The sequence below is a fragment of the Camellia sinensis genome, chromosome 14, assembly GCF_055761805.1.
Source record: "Camellia sinensis isolate YWXY chromosome 14, ASM5576180v1, whole genome shotgun sequence".
Classification (NCBI taxonomy): Eukaryota; Viridiplantae; Streptophyta; class Magnoliopsida; order Ericales; family Theaceae; genus Camellia; species Camellia sinensis.
In genome coordinates, this window is record NC_138974.1 from 47590661 (window position 1) to 47609319 (window position 18659).

An 18659-nucleotide genomic window follows, 5' to 3' on the forward strand; every position below is an offset into this window, starting at 1 on the left:
GATGGTATAGTGGCATTCTATCAGCATCTTTTTCGTGATGAGGGTCAGATATGGAGACTGGGGTTAGATGGTGTGGTTTTTGATTATATTTCTGAGGAGGATGAGCTTTTGTTAGAGAGGCCTTTTACTGAGGAAGAGGTCTTGGGTGCATTAAGAAGCATGCCTGGGGATAAGGCGCCAAGCCCGGATGATTTCTCCATTGCTTTTTTCATTATTGTTGGGGGGTGGTTAAAAAGGAAATGATGGATGTGTTTGAACAGTTTCATCAAACTGGGCAATTTGAGAGGAGTTTAAATACCACTTTTATAGCTTTGATTCCCAAGAAGGGGGGAGGCGGAGGATATTAGAGACTTTTGGCCTATTAGTCTTTTGGGCAGTAGTTATAAATTATTGGCTAAGGTTTTGGCTAACAAGCTTCAGGAGGTGTTGGAGAAGGTGGTCTCAAAATCTCAGAATGCTTTTGTAGGTGGACGGCAGATTCTGGATGTTGTTTTGATGGCTAATGAGTGTATGGACTCCTGGCTTCGACAAGAGAAAGAGGGTATTATTTGTAAGTTGGATGTTGAGAAGGCTTACGATAGTGTCAATTGGAAGTTCTTGTTGTACGTGTTGGAGAGGTTGGGTTTTGGGAAATGGTGGAGGAGGTGGACACATTTTTGGAACTCCACTATTCAGATGTCTGTCCTAATTAATGGGACGCTGGTGGGGTTCTTCTTCACTTGGAGAGGTTTACGGCAGGGAGATCCACTGTCCCCATTATTGATTATTTTGGTTATGGAGGCATTGAGTCGACTGTGTTCAAGGGCGGTCTAAGAGGGTTTATTATCGGGTTTTATGGTGGGGGAGCGGCCTGCCTCTTTTGTGGTCTTTCACATATTCTATACTGATGATGCGCTGATTTTTTGTCACGCGGAGGCTATTCAGATTGACAATCTGTGATGTGTTCTGTTATGTTTTGAGGCAGTGTCAGGGCTGTGGGTTAATTTGTGAATATCAAAATCGATACCTGTGGGTGAGGTGCCTCGATTACCGGTGTTGGCCGCTGTCTTGGGTTGTAAAGTGGCAAGGTTGCCAGTTTCTTATTTGGGACTTCCCTTGGGGGCTTCTTTTAAGGAGACTTGAGTGTAGACTGGGGTGGTGAACAAAGTTCAGCAGCGCTTGGCAAGGTGGAAGTGCTAATACTTGTCAAAAAGGAGGCAAATTACTTTGATCAAGAGTGTTTTATCCAGCATTCCAACGTACTTTATGTCTATTCATGTGATTCATGTGAGGGTGGCAAAGCGGTTGGAGAAACTGCAATGGGAATTTTTGTAGAATGGGGGTGGAGAGGGTTTTCATTATCATTTGGTGGCTTGGCAGAGGGTTTGTACTTTGAAGGAGCGGGGGGTTTGGATGTGTCACGACCCAAACCCGCCCCTATGGGTTTAGCATCGTAACCGGCCAGTAATCCTGAGATTACCAAAGGCCTCTTGACAGATTAACATATAGTCAGGGGTTGCGGAAGCAAATATACAAAATATACGAGGTCCAATATGCTGTGATGACACACATGGGACAGTAGAGTTTAAAACTTTTATAGACTTATGAGTGAAGTCAAAAGATATAATATTTACATATCACACTTAGGCGTACAAGCCAAAAGTCTTGTCCACAACTTAACGCACAAACATAGTCTAATATGATTACAAAAACAGCCACGAAGCTTGACTTAATCCAGAACCTCCTCGGGAGGCACAAAGGTTGGCTGACAAAAACTGAAACTTAGGCCGTCAACTCTGGGCCTGGTCACGTGCTAGCTCACCTACATACATAATATAAATAGTGAGCGGAAGCCCAGCGAATAATAACAGAGTAAGGGGGTTTAATGAATGTCGTCCATAACAGTTATAGAAAACAGAATCCAATAGTTATCAGAAATGGATTCATATTCATGTGCAAAAATCATAATTCATAGAAACCGATTGATTAATCTGCTCTGTTTATTTGCGCCCGAAGCCAACTGTGAGTAATAAATTTGTAAAGTTATGTTCAATTATAAGTATTTCCTGAATAATATAAGATGATCTGTTTTCTGAAATAATATTTTCTGCATGAATGAATGGTTGTCTAATGTTTCTGAAATATATTCGTGGCATTCTTAGCTTCAAATGATATCTATTATATGTTCTGTTGCATCCCAATTATGGGTCAACTGTATGTCTCATGAGCCAACTGTTATGGATCCTTACGTCCCATTTATGGGCCAACTGTATGTCTCCTGAGCCAATTGTACCGTCTCCGTGCACGTGAGTCAACTGTGTGTCTTTATGGCTGCCCCTTCATGGGTCAATTATGATTTTTGCACATGAATATGAATCCATTTCTGATAACTATTGGATTCTGTTTTCTATAACTGTTATGGACGACATTCATTAAACCCCCTTACTCTGTTATTATTCACTGGGTTTCCGCTCACTATTTATATTATGTATGTAGGTGAGCTAGCATGTGACCAGGCCCAGAGTTGACGGCCTAAGTTTCAGTTTTTGTCACCCAACCTTTGTGCCTCCCGAGGAGGTTCCGGATGAAGTCAAGCTTCGTGGCTGTTAGTATGTTTGTGCGTTAAGTTGTGGACAAGACTTTTGGCTTGTACGCCTAAGTGTGATATGTAAATATTATATCTTTTGACTTCACTCATAAGTCTATAAAAGTTTTAAACTCTACTGTCCCATGTGTGTATATTTAGTTGCAGCTAATCATACGTGGTACATTCATTAGTACTAGCATAAACAGTTGACCCATGAAGGGGCGGCCATAAAAACACACAATTGACTCATGTGCACGGAGACAGTACAATTGGCTCATGAGACATACAGTTGGCCCATGAATGGGACGTAAGGATCCATAACAGTTGGTTCATGAGACATACAGTTGACCCATAATTGGGACGTAACAGAACATATAATAGATACCATTTGAAGCTAAGAATGCCACGAATACATTTCAGAAACATTGGACAACCATTCATTCATACAGAAAATATTATTTCAGAAAATAGATCATCTTATATTATTTAGGAAATACTTATAATTGAACATAACTTTACAAATTTATTACTCACAGTTGGCTTCGGGCGCAGATAAACAGAGCAGATTAATCAATCGGTTTATGGTACGCGACCTACACGAACACATAACAAATACACATTTGAACACACGTTCGAATTATACATATCTTACCTTTTTTTTTTTTAGCGTGTTTCTAGCCTTTAACCTCATTATGGAGTCTTAATCATGGCCTAGGAATGCCTAGGATGGAATGAGGATGCAAAAATGCACTTGAAAACATTTTCTAAAACTTGCTGAAAACAGGGTCCACGCTCGAGCGTGGATTTTCTCGCTCGAGCGGATATGCAAAATGTGAAGGTTCGCTCGAGCGTGATGTAACAGCCCCGATCTGTAATTAAGGATGCCAATTAAGGGATTAAAATATATTACGTGTTTATCATATGTTTTGCGTGTTATTTGGTTTTCTATTTGTTGTTCATAGAATGATCTGTTTGAAATTCTACTTTAATATGAAAGTCGAAAGTTTTATCGGCATCCGAAACCAGAATTGGTTATATGAATATATTATTCGGAATTTTTAGAATCATATGGCAAATTTTATTAAAAGTTGATTTAGTCTGATTAATTAAGTTGTGTTTGGTTAGCCTAATGTTCTAATTAATGTATTATATCATCACAACTATATATATGTGAGTTATAAGCTCATTTTGAGCTCAAGACCCTTCATTCTTTGAGTGGAAAAATCTGGTGAGACTTTCTAGAGAGAGTGTGAGTTCACTTTAGTGAGAGAAAGCTAAGAGTTGGGAAGATTAAAGCTTGATTCTCGAAGATTAAGAAGAGAAGCTCTAAGATTGGCAAGAATTTGGCTTGTTCAAGACTCTAGGTGAGAATTCAAGACTTAATTATGAGTTTAAGCCATCAAGTGGATCAATTTAAGAGGAATTTGTGATTAAGTACAAGAATTGAACTAAAGATGATGAATTTAGAGTTAATTCATACATACATGCTTAGTTTAGTTTAATTTCATCATTTTGAACATGATTCATATCATCCATGTTGAATTTCAAAGAATTTAGAAGAAAAGTTCACATGCATGCATGAATATATATAGAATTTTACCATGATTGAGTTGAACTTGAGTATTCAAGGGGTTATTGTGAATTGATTGGTACATGCATGTTTGAATTATCATGTTTTGAACCTTGATTTCATGTTTTGAAAAGGAATTTCTTACATGCATGGAGCTTATGAGCTCAATTTGCTAATTTCATGGGTTTTGAAGAAAAGAGCTTGAAAGATTTTACATGCATGTTTTGCTTCTCAAGTTTCAAGATGAATTGTGAGCTATTGACAAACTCTTGGGTCATGATTTTATGAAATAATCCTTAATTCATCATATTTTGCAAATTTACAATGTTATCTCAAGTTTTGGGGCCCAAGAGATGTGTTTTAGAGAGTTACATTTGAGTTTTGAGCTTCGAGATCAAATCTGGAAATTTCAGAATTTGCGTCTACGCTCTAGCGTAGAAGTTCACGCTCGAGCGACCACTCTGAGTGCGGGCACTTCCACTCGAGCGACCTGAAGCCCGCTCGAGCGTGAAATGCAAGCTCCCAGAAGTTTCATATCTTGCAGACTGCTCGAGCGAAGGAATCTGTGCTCGAGCGACCATTTACATTTTGCATGTCCGCTCGAGTGAGGGAAGCTACGCTCGAGCGGGGACCCTATTTTCAGAAATTTGACTAAGTGTTTTCCAATGCATTTTGGTATCTTCATTGCATTTTAGGCATTTTTAAGCCTTAAGTTAGCCATAGTAATGAGGATATGAAGTAGAAACACACTATGAAAGGAATGTACTAAGTTAAGAGATTGCAAGGGTGTGTTTTAAGCAATGTGATAAGAAATAACAAGAATCAATGTAAAGAAGGCTAAGCCGTGATGGTCATATGAATGTGTATGATAAGATATGTTTGTGTTATGTACTTTGTGGTTGTAGGTCAACGTCCGGCGTTTGATTGACAGTTTACGAGAACCACTGTGAGTAACGTTATTGTAAAGATATGTTCATATGAATTATGTTCTAAATATAATTTGATAAATTATAATTTCTAAAATGATAATTGTTTACATGAAAGAATGTCCTATGTTGAAATCTATCATGGTATCCATAGATAGTCCCAAGTCATGGGGGACGGCATGTTAATGCGGGTCCATGACATATATGTGATTACGAGATCTCGTTAGCCACTTCATTGTGGTGATATGTGTTTAATCGGTATTCGGAACCGATTACTCTAGTCGGAAGACGATATGTGATGTGTTCTATGAGATGTACCATTATTATGTTCGAATATGAGGATGATTATGTTATGATCTATTTTATGATTATGAAATGTTCGGAATTCGTTCACTAACCTCTTTACCTTAATGTTATTCACTAGGCTTTAGCTCACTGTGTGTGTATATATATATATATATATGTATAGGTAGGCATTCTGGAGATCGAGCCTGAAGGCTTTTGTCTGGATCTGTGTTCTATATTGTCAGCCAACCATTGTGCCTCACATGGAGGTTCCTGAAGTGTCAAGCATTATAAGTTCTAGTTGTTTCTATATATATATAAGACTTGTTTTGTTTTGTTGGCTGTACTTAAGATGTTATAGTTAAGTGTGTGGGTATAACGTGAAAATGATTTTTGGTTATGTATTTAAAGTTTTAAATATTCTGTTTCATGTAAGTCTACACAGCTCATTGGACAACTATATTTATGTGTTTGCTTCCGCTAGCCCCTTAATTTTGTTAATCAGTTCAGAGGCCTTCGGAAATCCAATGATTACTGGCCGGTTACGACGTTAAACCTATAGAGGTGGGTTTGGGTCGTGACAGAGTGGTATCAGAGCACGAGTTATACCGCACACACGAGTCCATATGAGCTATAAGATGTCCTAGAAAAGAAATAGGGACATTGCATTATCATGTGTAAATGTGCGAACTATAATGAACATATCTGAATTGTAAAGAAAATGAAATGAAACCTATGAGTATGAACAAAAAAGTTATGTGGAATAACATGTAATGTTGATTTCAATATTGAACGTGTAATTCTTGTGAACATGAGCATATGAATGTGAAAGACTAAGTGACCTATGTGAATATATTTGAGTTAAGATAAAATGACGAACGTGTTTGATATGAATGAAACATGAAATCAGTTAGAACTTTTCCTATATTGATAATTACCTTGGTTATGTATAGACAAATGAAAGAAATAAGAAATAGAGGGTCTGCGTAGACTTTACAGCCTCAACAAAGCTTGTTCCAAAGACAGCTTTCGTCTACCCAAGATTGACCAGCTAGTAGATACCACTTCAGGGCATGGAAGAATGAGCTTCCTAGATACCTACAGGGGGTACCACCAGATAGCCATGTACCCTCCAGACGAAGAGAAGACCGCACTCATCACCCCACAAGGCCTGTACTGTTACAGAGTAATGCCTTTTGGGTTGAAAAATGCAGGAGCAACTTACCAAAGATTGGTAACCAAAATGTTCAAACACCTGGTTGGCCGAACAGTTAAAGTCTACATCGACGACATGGTCGTTAAGACCAAGGAGCCTGAGGGTCATCTCACCGATCCAAAAGCAGTCTTTGAAATCCTTAAAACATATCGGCTTCGACTCAATGCATCGAAGTGTGCATTTGGAGTTGGATCTGGTAAGTTTTTAGGATACCTGGTGACCAAAAGGGGCATTGAGGCCAGCCCAGATTAGATCAAGGCCATCCTAGAGTTGAAGAGCTCGACGTCGACAAAACAGGTACAGATGCTAACTGGAAGGGCCGCAGCCCTAAACAGATTCATCAGCAGAAGCTCAGATAAGTGCAGACCTTTCTTTAACTTGGTGAAGAAAGCCACAGATTTCCTGTGGACCGAAGAATGCGAGGCCGCATTAGCCGATCTGAAGAAGTACCAGACCACAACTCCAGTTCTTTCGAATCCAGAACCTGGGGAGGAGATGTTCCTGTACTTGGCGGTTTCAGAACATGCGATAAGTGCAGTACTAATCCAAGAAGAAAAAGGAGAGCAAAGAGCTGTTTACTATGTAAGTAAAACCCTAGCCGACGCAGAAACGAGATATCTACCCTTAGAAAAATTGGCACTAGCTTTAGTAACGGCTTCAAAGAAGTTGAACCATTACTTCCAGGCCAATAAAATTATGGTGCTAACAGAGCACCCCTTGAAGTCCTTACTGGAACAAGGAGACCTGACAGGAAGAATAGCCAGGTGGGCAGTCACCCTAGGCCAGTATGACCTGGAGTACAGGCCAAGGACAGCAATTAAAGGCTAGGTTCTGGCCGACTTCGTGGCCGAATTCACGCTAGAATCCATCGAACATCGGGCTCCGTTGAGCCAGGATGAACGATGTCCAACCAAGCAAGGAGAAGCTCAGTCAAAAGCGAAAGAACAAAGAAAAAAGGAAAAACTTAGACTCAGCAGCATTTACATCGGCGACTCCTTTCGACTGTTCGTCGATGGGAGTTCAAACCGACAGGGAGCGGGGGCCGGAGTAGTGCTTATATCTCCAGATGGACAGATAGTGGAACAGTCCATTTGTTTGGGGTTCAAAGCCTCAAACAATGAAGCAAAATACGAAGCACTCAATGCCGAACTGAAGCTGGCAGCAGCAGTGCAAGCAGATGAGGTAATAGTTTTTTGTGATTCACAACTGAAAGTTAACCAGACAACATGCGAGTTTACAGCACGAGATAAACGAATGTCGGCCTACGCAAAGGAGGTCATCAAGTTGTCAGCCTTGTTTTAGAACTGCCGACTACTTCAGGTAAGCCGAGATGATAACAGCCACGTCGATGCGTTGGCCTACCTAGCTAGTGCAGTACAACCTGGAAAAGCAAGGACAATAATGATCGACTATTTGTCGGGCCCGAGCGTCGAGCCACTATCCACAGAGCATGAAGCAATATGCATGGACATAAGACCAAGCTGGATGGACGTAATTGTTGCATTCCTAAAAGAAGGGAAGCTGCCAGACAATCACAAAGAGGCACACGAGATCAGCTTAAAGTCGGCAAGATTCAATCTGACAGCAGAATGACATCTCTACAGAAGGTCCTTCACTGGACCCCTTTTAAGGTGCGTACATCCTTTACAAGTTGAAGATTTTTTATATAAAATTCATGAAGGAATTTGTGGAAGCCACGCTGGGGGCAGATCACTCGCCCGTAGGGCCATTACCTAGGGGTATTGGTGGCCTTACATGCAGAAAGATGTAGAAGCCTATGTAAAGAAGTGTGAACAATGCCAAAGGTTTGCACCTCTGATACACTAGCCAGCAGCATACTTGAACCCTGTATCCAGTCCTTGGCCATTTGCCCAATGGGGCATGGATCTCGTCGGGCAACTGCCCCAAGCAACTGGACAAAGGAAGTACTTGCTGGTGGCAACAGATTACTTCACTAAATGGATAGAAGCTGAACCCCTTGCCAAGATCTGAGATGTGGACGTAAAGAACTTCATTTGGAAGAACATTATCACCAGGTTTGGGATTCCAAGATCAATTGTTGCAGACAATGGAACTCAATTTGATAGTAAACTAATCAAGAACTTCTGTGCAAAGTTCAAGATCAAGAACTACTTTTCAACCCCAAGCTTTCCACAAAGCAATGGACAAGCAGAAGCATCCAACAAAGTAATTCTGGATGGGATAAAGAAGAGGTTGTAGGCAGCAAAAGGAAAGTGGGTAGACGAATTGCCTAATGTACTCTGGGCATATTGGACTACGCCGAGAAGATCAACAGAGCAATCCCCCTTTGCCATGGCTTATGGCACAGAAGCAGTTATTCCGCTGGAGGTCGGCATCCCAGGAATCAGAACCCAGGGGGTAGAGAACGGGACTAATGATATACTCTTAGCCCAAGATCTGGATCTTCTAGAAGATCGAAGGGAGAAAACTGCAATTCAGCTCGCAGCATACCAGCAACAGCTTGCCAGAGCTTATAACAAGAAGGTTAACCCAAGGAAATTTCAGATTGGTGACCTCGTCCTAAGAAAAGTCATCGACAACAAGAAGGATCCCAGAGAGGGCAAGCTTGGCCCAAATTGGGAAGGACCCTATAGAATCATCTCGGTACTGGGTAATGGGGCATATCGGCTTGAAGATAATGAGGGCAAACAGTTGCCAAGACCTTGGAACACTTGTAATTTGAAATTTTTCTATCATTAGAATTTCTTTGTTCCTTTGCCATTTGCCGAAGTAAATAAATAAAGATTCAGCTAGTTCTCTTTTCAAAATACTTGACATTATCTCTAGAATACATGCAAAATGAGAACCCAAGTGGAACTTAGGTTCACATTAGGGGGCAGAGAGAAGAAGAGAGAAGAAGAATATGTTTAACACTTGTTGAAATTTGTGGACAATTTATAAGTTGAAGTTAAACCGAGATCATTGTTGAACACTTGTTGAAATTTGTAGACAATTTACAAGTTAAAGTTAAACCAAAATCATTGTTTAACATTTGTTGAAATTTGAGGACAATTTACAAGTTGAAGTTAAACCGAGATCATTGTTTAACACTTGTTGAAATTTGTGGACAATTTACAAGTTAAAATTAAACCGAGATCATTGTTTAACACTTATTGAAATTTGTGGACAATTTACAAGTTGAAGTTAAACCGAGATCATTGTTTAACACTTGTTGAAATTTGTGGACAATTTACAAGTTAAAATTAAACCGACATCATTGTTTAACACTTGTTGAAATTTGTGGATAATTTACAAGTTGAAGTTAAACCGAAATCATTGCTTAACACTTGTTGAAATTTGTGGACAATTTACAAGTTGAAGATAAACCAAGATCATTGTCTAAACACTTATTGAAATTTGTGGACAATTTAGAAGATTGAAGACTAAGGTTAAACACTTATTGAAATTTTATATTTACAAGGTAAAACTAGGATTACGCCGAGAAAGGTAGTTACGTACTTGCTGAAATAAATCATCAGTTTGTACAACTGAGATGTGTCACCCCGAGGAGGTTGCACAAGGATTGAAGTGTATATTGAAGACATGCCAAAACTTCTAAGTATAGAATCATGCACGAGCAGTAAAGAGAAGACAAAGATAGAAGCACTCAGAGAAGGAAAGTTGTATTAATATTCAGAAAAGGCACGTTGGCCAAAAGCTTACAATTATTCCCACAAAAGAAAAACAAAAGTACAAAAGATAGAAGAAAATAACATCAAAATTAAGAGTCTTCAGCAGACTAGTTTTGGACTTCGGAGGATTGCCGAGAAGACATCTCGGCAACCTTCTCGGCCGTAAGTTCAGAGTCGATTTCTTGCAAGGTTTCATCTAGGCTCTTATCAGCAAGAGGAACATCGGATAAAGCTTTCTCAGGAGCAGCATCTTTGCAAACCTCCTCATCCTGAGTCAAGTCCAAGACTTGCTCATTTTGAGGAGGAGACTTGGCCCCAACAGCATCTTTGGACTTCCTCACTAAAACTTCCTCCTCGGCCTCATCCTCAGAATTATATTCGTCATCAGATTGAGCAAGAGTTGGAGTTGGAGGGAATAGAAGAGGAATGGCGTCGGCGCTTCTCAAAGGCGAATCCTCAGGGACATTAAGCTTTTTAGAAGGGACATCCAACCAACGGTGAAACCCTTGTTGCATGCCTCCTTCACTTGCTTTTCGTAGGCCTCCGTGACATCGGCCATGCCCTGAGCATACGCCTTCTCGTCGGTATCCTTGATTTCAGCTTCTTTAGTAGCCAAAGCCTCCTGCAGCTCTTTTTGGGCCTGGGCCATCTTCTCATCGGCCTCTCTTTTTTGGGACTCAACAACCTTCCTAATGGCCTCAGCAGAATCAAACTTCTCTTCGGCATCGGTCTGAGCCTTGATGGTAGCTTCGGCCTGGTCCTCCAACTTTTTCATTTTCGATTGAAGGCTTTTGTTTGCTTTTTGAAGAGAAGAGAACTCCCTCTTCATCTCGGCCAACTTCTCTCGATTTTCAAAAGATTGAACAGAGAAAGAATGGGCATGCTGGATGGCCTGAAAAAACACAAGATAAAAGTTATTGCAAAATCTTCTGAAGTACAGGAAAAGAAAAAATTGCTAGGTAAGGATACTCACTTGAACAGAACGTTGAAGCATCAGAGCGTAATTTTCATACTCGTTCAACCCGACGTTTCGGTCAAGATCGCCGGGGAGAAGCAAAGCAATACTAAGGGCTACGCCGACGTTGATGTCCTCGGCGCTATCATTGGCCATGACTGGCTTATCTTCCAAGGTAATTTTAAGGGCATAGGGGGCAGCAGGCTTCTTAGACCCCGAGGTTGTTGCATAAGATGACCTCGGCCTTTTGGATTTAGTAAAATCGGATGGAAGTGTTTCGGCGGACCTCTTTGTAGAGAAAGATTCAGTTTTCTCACTCGGAGCCAGTTTGGAAATAGGCAAGGTATCCTCAGAATCGATTTGAGGCACCTTTGCCTTTGGCTGAGCCTTTTTGATTCGTTTTGGCTTTGGAGGAGGCAGGGTTTGTGTTGGCTGAGCGTCAACATCAGTTGGAATGTTGGCCAGGAGATCTTTTGCAATTGGTTTTGGGCGACCTATCTAGGCAGAAGAAACTGTTCGGTGTCGACGGCGGCGTTGGGATATTAGAATCAAGTATGGAGTCGAGGTTGATGGTTGCTCAGCTAGATCAATGGTTGACCCTTGATCTGTCCGAGATGTGGACGCAGTTTGTAGAGTTGTGGCAGAGGGTGGAGAAAGGCTTTTCTTCTTCCTCCTAGGGACGTCGGGCAGAGCTGACTTGTATGTTGGAATAAAATTGAGAAGCAGAGGCACCGTTCGTTTATGGACTGGCAGGTCCAAGAGTTTCTTCAAATCCTTGCTGGGAATGAAGGATTAGCGAAAGTTTTTTGGTGGTTTGGGAACAGCTGCAAGAAAAACAGACATTAAGAAATAGATAAAGTATGAAAGACTTTAAAAAACAAAGTAGGTATGAATGCAGGGCTCTTACCATTGCCCTCTACAAAGACTGATCGAAGGAGAGGGAAGAGATGGAGGTCTTCATCTGGGGTGAACTCCCAATTCCCGAAGTAATGAAATAATCGTCCCCAGCTCCCTTGTTGGGGTCAGGGAGGTCGACAACGATTTTGTATTCAGTGGACCTCGGCTTGAGGTAGTAAACGTAGCCAGTGTCTTTTTTAAGGCCACACATAGTGTAGCAATATTGGATGTCGGCTAATGTGATCCTAGCATTTTCTTGTTTGGCTAAGGCTATAATACTATTGATTGTTCGATAGGAATTGATGGAAAGTTGCATTGGGTTCAACTTGTAATAATGAAGTATTTCACGGAAAAGAATGTTGAGTGGGAGCCAAAGTCCACACTCAATAAAGGCTACCACAGGGAAAGGCATGGAGTCATTAGTAGGCATGATGGAGTCATTATCCCCAGCCAACCTCAGATGGACGTCGGTTGGGATTTCAAACTCTTGTCTAAGGAATTTTAGTTTGGATGGGGTGTCTACTCTATGTTTCCACATACCCATGATATTGGCTTAATCGAAGGGGTCGGATTTCAGATGATGTTTTGAAAGGGTTAATGGGACCTCGGCAAAACACTTAGGTAAATACAAGTTTCAGTTTTGCCATAAATTGTGGGTTCTACAGACAAATCTCAAACCTTAGTCTATGGAAATGAAGATTGAAGGCACGAATCTGGAAAAGACACAAAAAATAGAAATAAGAACGAGTTTCAGAATCAAGAACAGAGATGGTCTATCAAGAGCATAAAGAATACAAGAAGTATAGGGCCAAGAACAGTGGCAAAAGTACAGGGAAGTGGTGAAACAGTGCGTGTGTTCAAGATATGGGCAAGGGCAAAATTGTGAAAAAAACACATTCAGATGTATGATTCACAAATTAAAAGTTTGAACAAATGCAGTAATAGCAGCAAGTAATAGAAAGCATCAAAGAATTGAAAACGAAAGGAACAGTTAACTCACCGAAGAAAAGAAGCCGGTGTAAGGATCGCCGAAGTCAGACAATGGTTACAGAAGTAACAGAACGGCAGAAGCTTCACCAGAATGAGGAATAAAGGTAGTTGCAGAGCTTGAGGTCTGGAAAAATGGCGTATTCAAGTGCTAGAGAGAGAAAAAGCAAAGGAATCGAATGAAAAGTAAAGGAATGAAAGAATAGGGAAAAGTTTTTGTTAAAACTTTAAAAGGCGACGAAATCAAATTAATGCACCTAGAGCAGCGAATGCGTCAGACTGCGCACGTAGACAAGACGGTTTACTGGCGCGTCACAAGCACGATCCAATAAAGATAAAACGCGTGAATGAAACGGTTGAAAAGTGATGTTTGACAGCTCATACGCATAAAGGAGTTCATTGGAATTCTTGATCTTCAAGAAGATATGTCGGCCTACGATGATGATCTCGGATTAAACCGATGTACTAGCATGAGGTACTGATATAGGTTTCATCACCTCAGAATGCCGAGGTAATAGAACCTAGGGGGCAGTTGTGGGGATATATTTTTTAAGTACCAACACGTGGCTAAGGTGAGGCCGACGTGTCAGCCGAGGTGCCACGTGTTCTAGACATGACGCCGAGGTTACCTCAGCGAGGCCGAGGTTACCTCCGAAGATATCGGAATTCGAGATAAGCGGATAAGGCACAAGAGTCTTAGAAAATGGGAAGACTACATTGGGAAAGGATAAAACTCTCAGGGAGTTTATCCCAATCCTACTAGGAGTCCAAAATTGATGGTAATCCTAAGTCCATTAGAGCTAGGCTCCTGTTGGGACAAGGATTGAGTTAGCTATAAAAGAGAGGCACTCTCGTGGGTCTAAGGTATGCAATTTATATTCTGAATAGTGAGTTAAGTATTATTGATTATCTTTGAGAGATATACTGACTTGATCGTCGGAGTGCCCCCGGGTGAGCGAACCACCACCGGAATCTTCTCTTTCTGTTACAGGTTAGCCATGTGTCATCTATTCTGCCAGTGTTCTCCAGCTAAATACTGAGTTGGGCAGTGTGATCGGAAAATCACTCACACAGAAACAATGGTTTGGGATAATCTTCCAAGCCATGTGTTTTATCTTTGGGATTGCAAAGTGAGATTTTGGGAAGTTTCCAAACTTCTAAGCTTTTGAGTTCCTATTGACATTGTGTTTTTGTTTGAAAACAAAACTTTTGGTCAGTGGGGCATTTAGTTGGCTTAGACGTCTTGTTATTTTAGGGGTTGTTTAGAATGACCTAAATAAGTGTACTTTTTATTTTTTTATGAGAAGATGTGCAAAAAAATAGAGAGATGATGTGATAAAAAAAAGATAAAAAGATAAAAAGTGTGTACTTATTTAAGATAGCCAAACTTGACCTTAGTTTGCTGTTATGTCCAAATTCGTACACACCTAAAGCACAGTTTATGGTGTTTCTTTGGCTTTAACAATGATAAAATGTTTTTGTAAGAAGTTTTAAGCCTAGATTTTTGGGCTTTGTGTGGTTTAATTTTTAAATATATTTTTCAGAACATCTACATATTTTTTTGGTCTGTAGTGAAATTTTTACCCGAATTTGTTACATATATTGTACTTTTTATGTGCATTTACAAAGTGAAAAATAAAAATAAAAAATAAAAAAATTACTAAAGATTAAAAAAAATAGGAAAACAGAAAATCCAAAAACAATTTTTGAAGACCAAATTGGTCTTTTACGATATGGGAATGGATAGAAGCATTTTGTGGACTCTCAGTTGCTCATCCTTGAATGACTTTTCTATGTTGAGATTCTTCCAGTTTTGACCCGGTTGAAATGATATTCAGATGGAAAAAAAAAGTGCAAAGACAAAAATAATTTAAAAAGTTGATTTTTTTTTTTGTTTTTGATTGTATATTTAATAGTTTTTTTTTTTTTTTCCTTCCAGAATTAGATTATGTGAAAAAGTAAAAAAATTAAAAAGAAAAGAGAAGAAATGTGAGCTTATTAATCTCATTTCATACTCTTCAAATTGGCCAAGTGATCTCGATCAGTTCATAAACAAGTTATGTCAATCCTGAATTTCTTCTCTCTTTTTATTTTTTTATCTTTATTTTTTTTTTTTATTCTATGTTCATGAATTTGGTGAGTGAAAGGACTATTTACTTTTCAGCAATACTAGGTATCATGAAAAATCTTTCATGAAAATAATCATGAAAGATTTGTGACCCTTAGATTATATTTAAAATAAAGCACCACACACTAATCAAGGTAATTTAAGAATCATAAATCTTTCATGATTATTTTCATGAAAAAATTTGCATGATCCCTAACTTTTCTCTTTGCTTTTATATATGGTTTATTCTTTTATTTTCCTTTAAATATCTGACTTTTTTCTAAAAAAATAAAAATAAAACTTATTTAAGCGTGAGAGAAAATGTGAAAAAAAAAAAATAAATTATGTTCTCATTTTTTATGTACATTGATGGGAAAAAAAGGATCAAAATTGAAAAGCATTAAACACATGCCTGCATTCTACATTGACTACTCGATTATTGGGAACAGCAAACTACCCAAAGTCGAGAAATTATTTGGTAGTCTGAAGGCATAGTTACGTGGTGGTCCATGTGTGTTATGGAAATGAGATCATGATTTTGTATTGAATTATGGGAGAATAATAACAGATATAGTGATTGGTGAGGGACACTGTCACGTGACGCGCTTAGATCACCAAATAATGTTAAAAAAATTATACATTAGTGAAACCTTTCCAAAATAATTATAGATTGATGAAAAAATTTATCATTTTAATTATTAAAATTTGTAAATTTTGTCAATGTTTTGAATTTTTTTATACAAAAAATCACATGTCAGTGACTGATAAAAAATTAATTACTAAACAATGAAAATTTTTATAATTTTACTTTTTAATATTTGTAAAGTTTATCATTAATTTGAAAATAATTTTTCAAACATCCACTTAAATAATTTTTTTTTTTTTTTTTAAAAGCAATACTATATCTACTTAAAATCTTACTAAAAGTATCTATATCCAAATATCATTGAAGGTTTACATATTATTCAGCTTGTTTGATTTCTTAATTTAGGATTCACTTTTTAGAAAATTAAAATTTTTTATTTTCGATATTTTTTTATTTTTACTAATTTTTTTAATATTTAAGCTATTTTTTTTTAATTTTTAAATACACCTAACATAAATACTCTTAAAAAGTATAATATTTGTGAAAATTCTTTAAAAAATTTACTAAAGCCACAAATATAAAAAAAAATTCAAAAATTTGGTACATTTTTCGTATTCTTATGTATTTATTAATTTTTTAAAATATTTTTTTGTACATATTTTATTTTTTAGATATATCTAAGTAAGGTGCATTTAAAAAGATAAAAAAATTACGTAAAATTTTAAAAATATTCACTAAAAATAAAAAAATAAAAATCAATTTTCAAAAAATTAAATTCAAAAAATTGAAATCAAACATAATGATTTTTTTTAATAACCAATCACATTTAACTATTTGTATTTTTATTAAAATTGTTAGCATATGTAAAATTAATTATTATTATTATTTTTTTAAAAAAACTTCCTCTTAATTGTTATTTTCTCAAAAACTAAGGTTCGCAGGTATAAAGCCCACGTCAGGCCATGATGTCATCATAATTAGAGAGAGTGACGAGAAAATGTGGGGAAACTATAGTGTCAAGATCCAATCTCTACCCTAAGGATTAGAGAAGTGACCGGTTAGTAATTTAAGATTATTAAAAGTCTGTTTAACAATAATATAAAAATAAGGACAAGTCAATAAATATTAAAATATAACGTCAAATGGACTGTGATATGATTAACTTAATTAATCAAGGAGTTGATTGTTACATATAGGCTATTTCAGGAGTATCACGTATCCGTGCTCCTAATCAATCATAATTTATTCTGTCTTCCCATGTTCATCAATCATCCAATATAATATCTCACCTATTCACCTTCTCTATCAATCATAATATTATAAAATATCACGTATTTATATTTTAAGATTATTAAATAATTATCCAGAAATATGAATGCAAACTTCACATGAAAATTATTTAAATATTTATTAAATGTCAACTCTCTCTAAATATTTATTTATTATACTTGTACCACCACCATTTTTGTATTCATTGATTTGGAGAAACAAATGTGAACACTGGAAGCGAATCCAACAACCATGTTCAATTATTGCCTTACTTATACTAACATATAAATAAATAAATAAATACAAATGAATTTAACAGTTTGAATTTAGTGAATAATAAATTTTAGTGAAAAAAAAAAATCATTTATGTATTATTTTTTCCTACCAATAATGCTAGAGACCCCCAAAAAATGTAACCCCCACAACCCTCACTCACCTGTGATGGGTCCAGGAAGGAAAGGAAAAAAAAAACAAAAAAACAAAAATACATGATTAGTTCATATCATTTTGGAGGTCATGAAAATCCTCAACTTTGGGAGTCCCAAGCATTTTTATTTTTCCTACGTCAAGAAGTAGAGGTTTTACAGCACTTGGGTAGGTACGAGATCTTTTGTTTTAAAAAAATTCATGTTTCTCATTTAATCATTTTTAGCCGAATGATTTTATTTCAAAATTCTAATGTTATAAAATTCTTATCATATTGTGCAGTAGCAAATAATTCTAAAAATTTTTGTCAAGTAATTTTTTCTTTCTGTTAATTATAGAAGATAAATTACAAATATTATGAGAATGATATCAAACTATGCATTCAATTATGAAAGAAAGTCCAACACACAACCATATAAACACAACACAAACCCACAAAACACAAAAAATAACTCAAACAAATACAACGGAGTTGTATGTGGACAAAACCCAACTTCTAATCTAGTCTCCTAATAAGATACATGGAGTGAGGTATTCAAAATTTTAATGAAGTGGGTTCAAATCACCACTACAAAAATCAAGAAAATATCACACTTAAAAATCCTAATCTATGGAGGTACAATTCTTGATGTTCAAAATAAATTTCAAAATAACAAAGCGGCATCAAGGTGTGCCCGAATTTTTTATTTTATTTTTTGGAGAGGTGATAAATGGTTCGTTCACAAAAATTTATAAAAGTAAAATGTTATCCAAAATATATCTTATTGTTATTTAACAATTTATTTATTTATTTCAGTTATTCTAGTAAATACTCTAAAGCCTCATTTATTTTCAGAGATAGAATGAAGAGAATTCATAGTGAGGAGATTAATAGTGAGAGAATTGTTAGTGAGGGGATTGAAAGAGAGGGGATTAAGTAAAATTGTGTTTATTTTGATGATAGTTGTTGGGGTAGGAATTGTTAAATTATTTTTATATGAAATAATAAAAAATATAAAAAATTAAACATTAATGTTAAAAAAAAATGCCCAACATGTAAAAAATAAAAAAATAAAAAAAAATTCTAGTTTTCTCACTATTTTTCTAATACCACTTCCACCTCCTCCATCCTAATCTCCCTTCCAACAATCTCCTCTTCCATCCTAATCTCTTTCCCAACTCTACAAACAAACACAATACTGAATGAGCCCCATCTCCATCCTTATCCCATCCCACC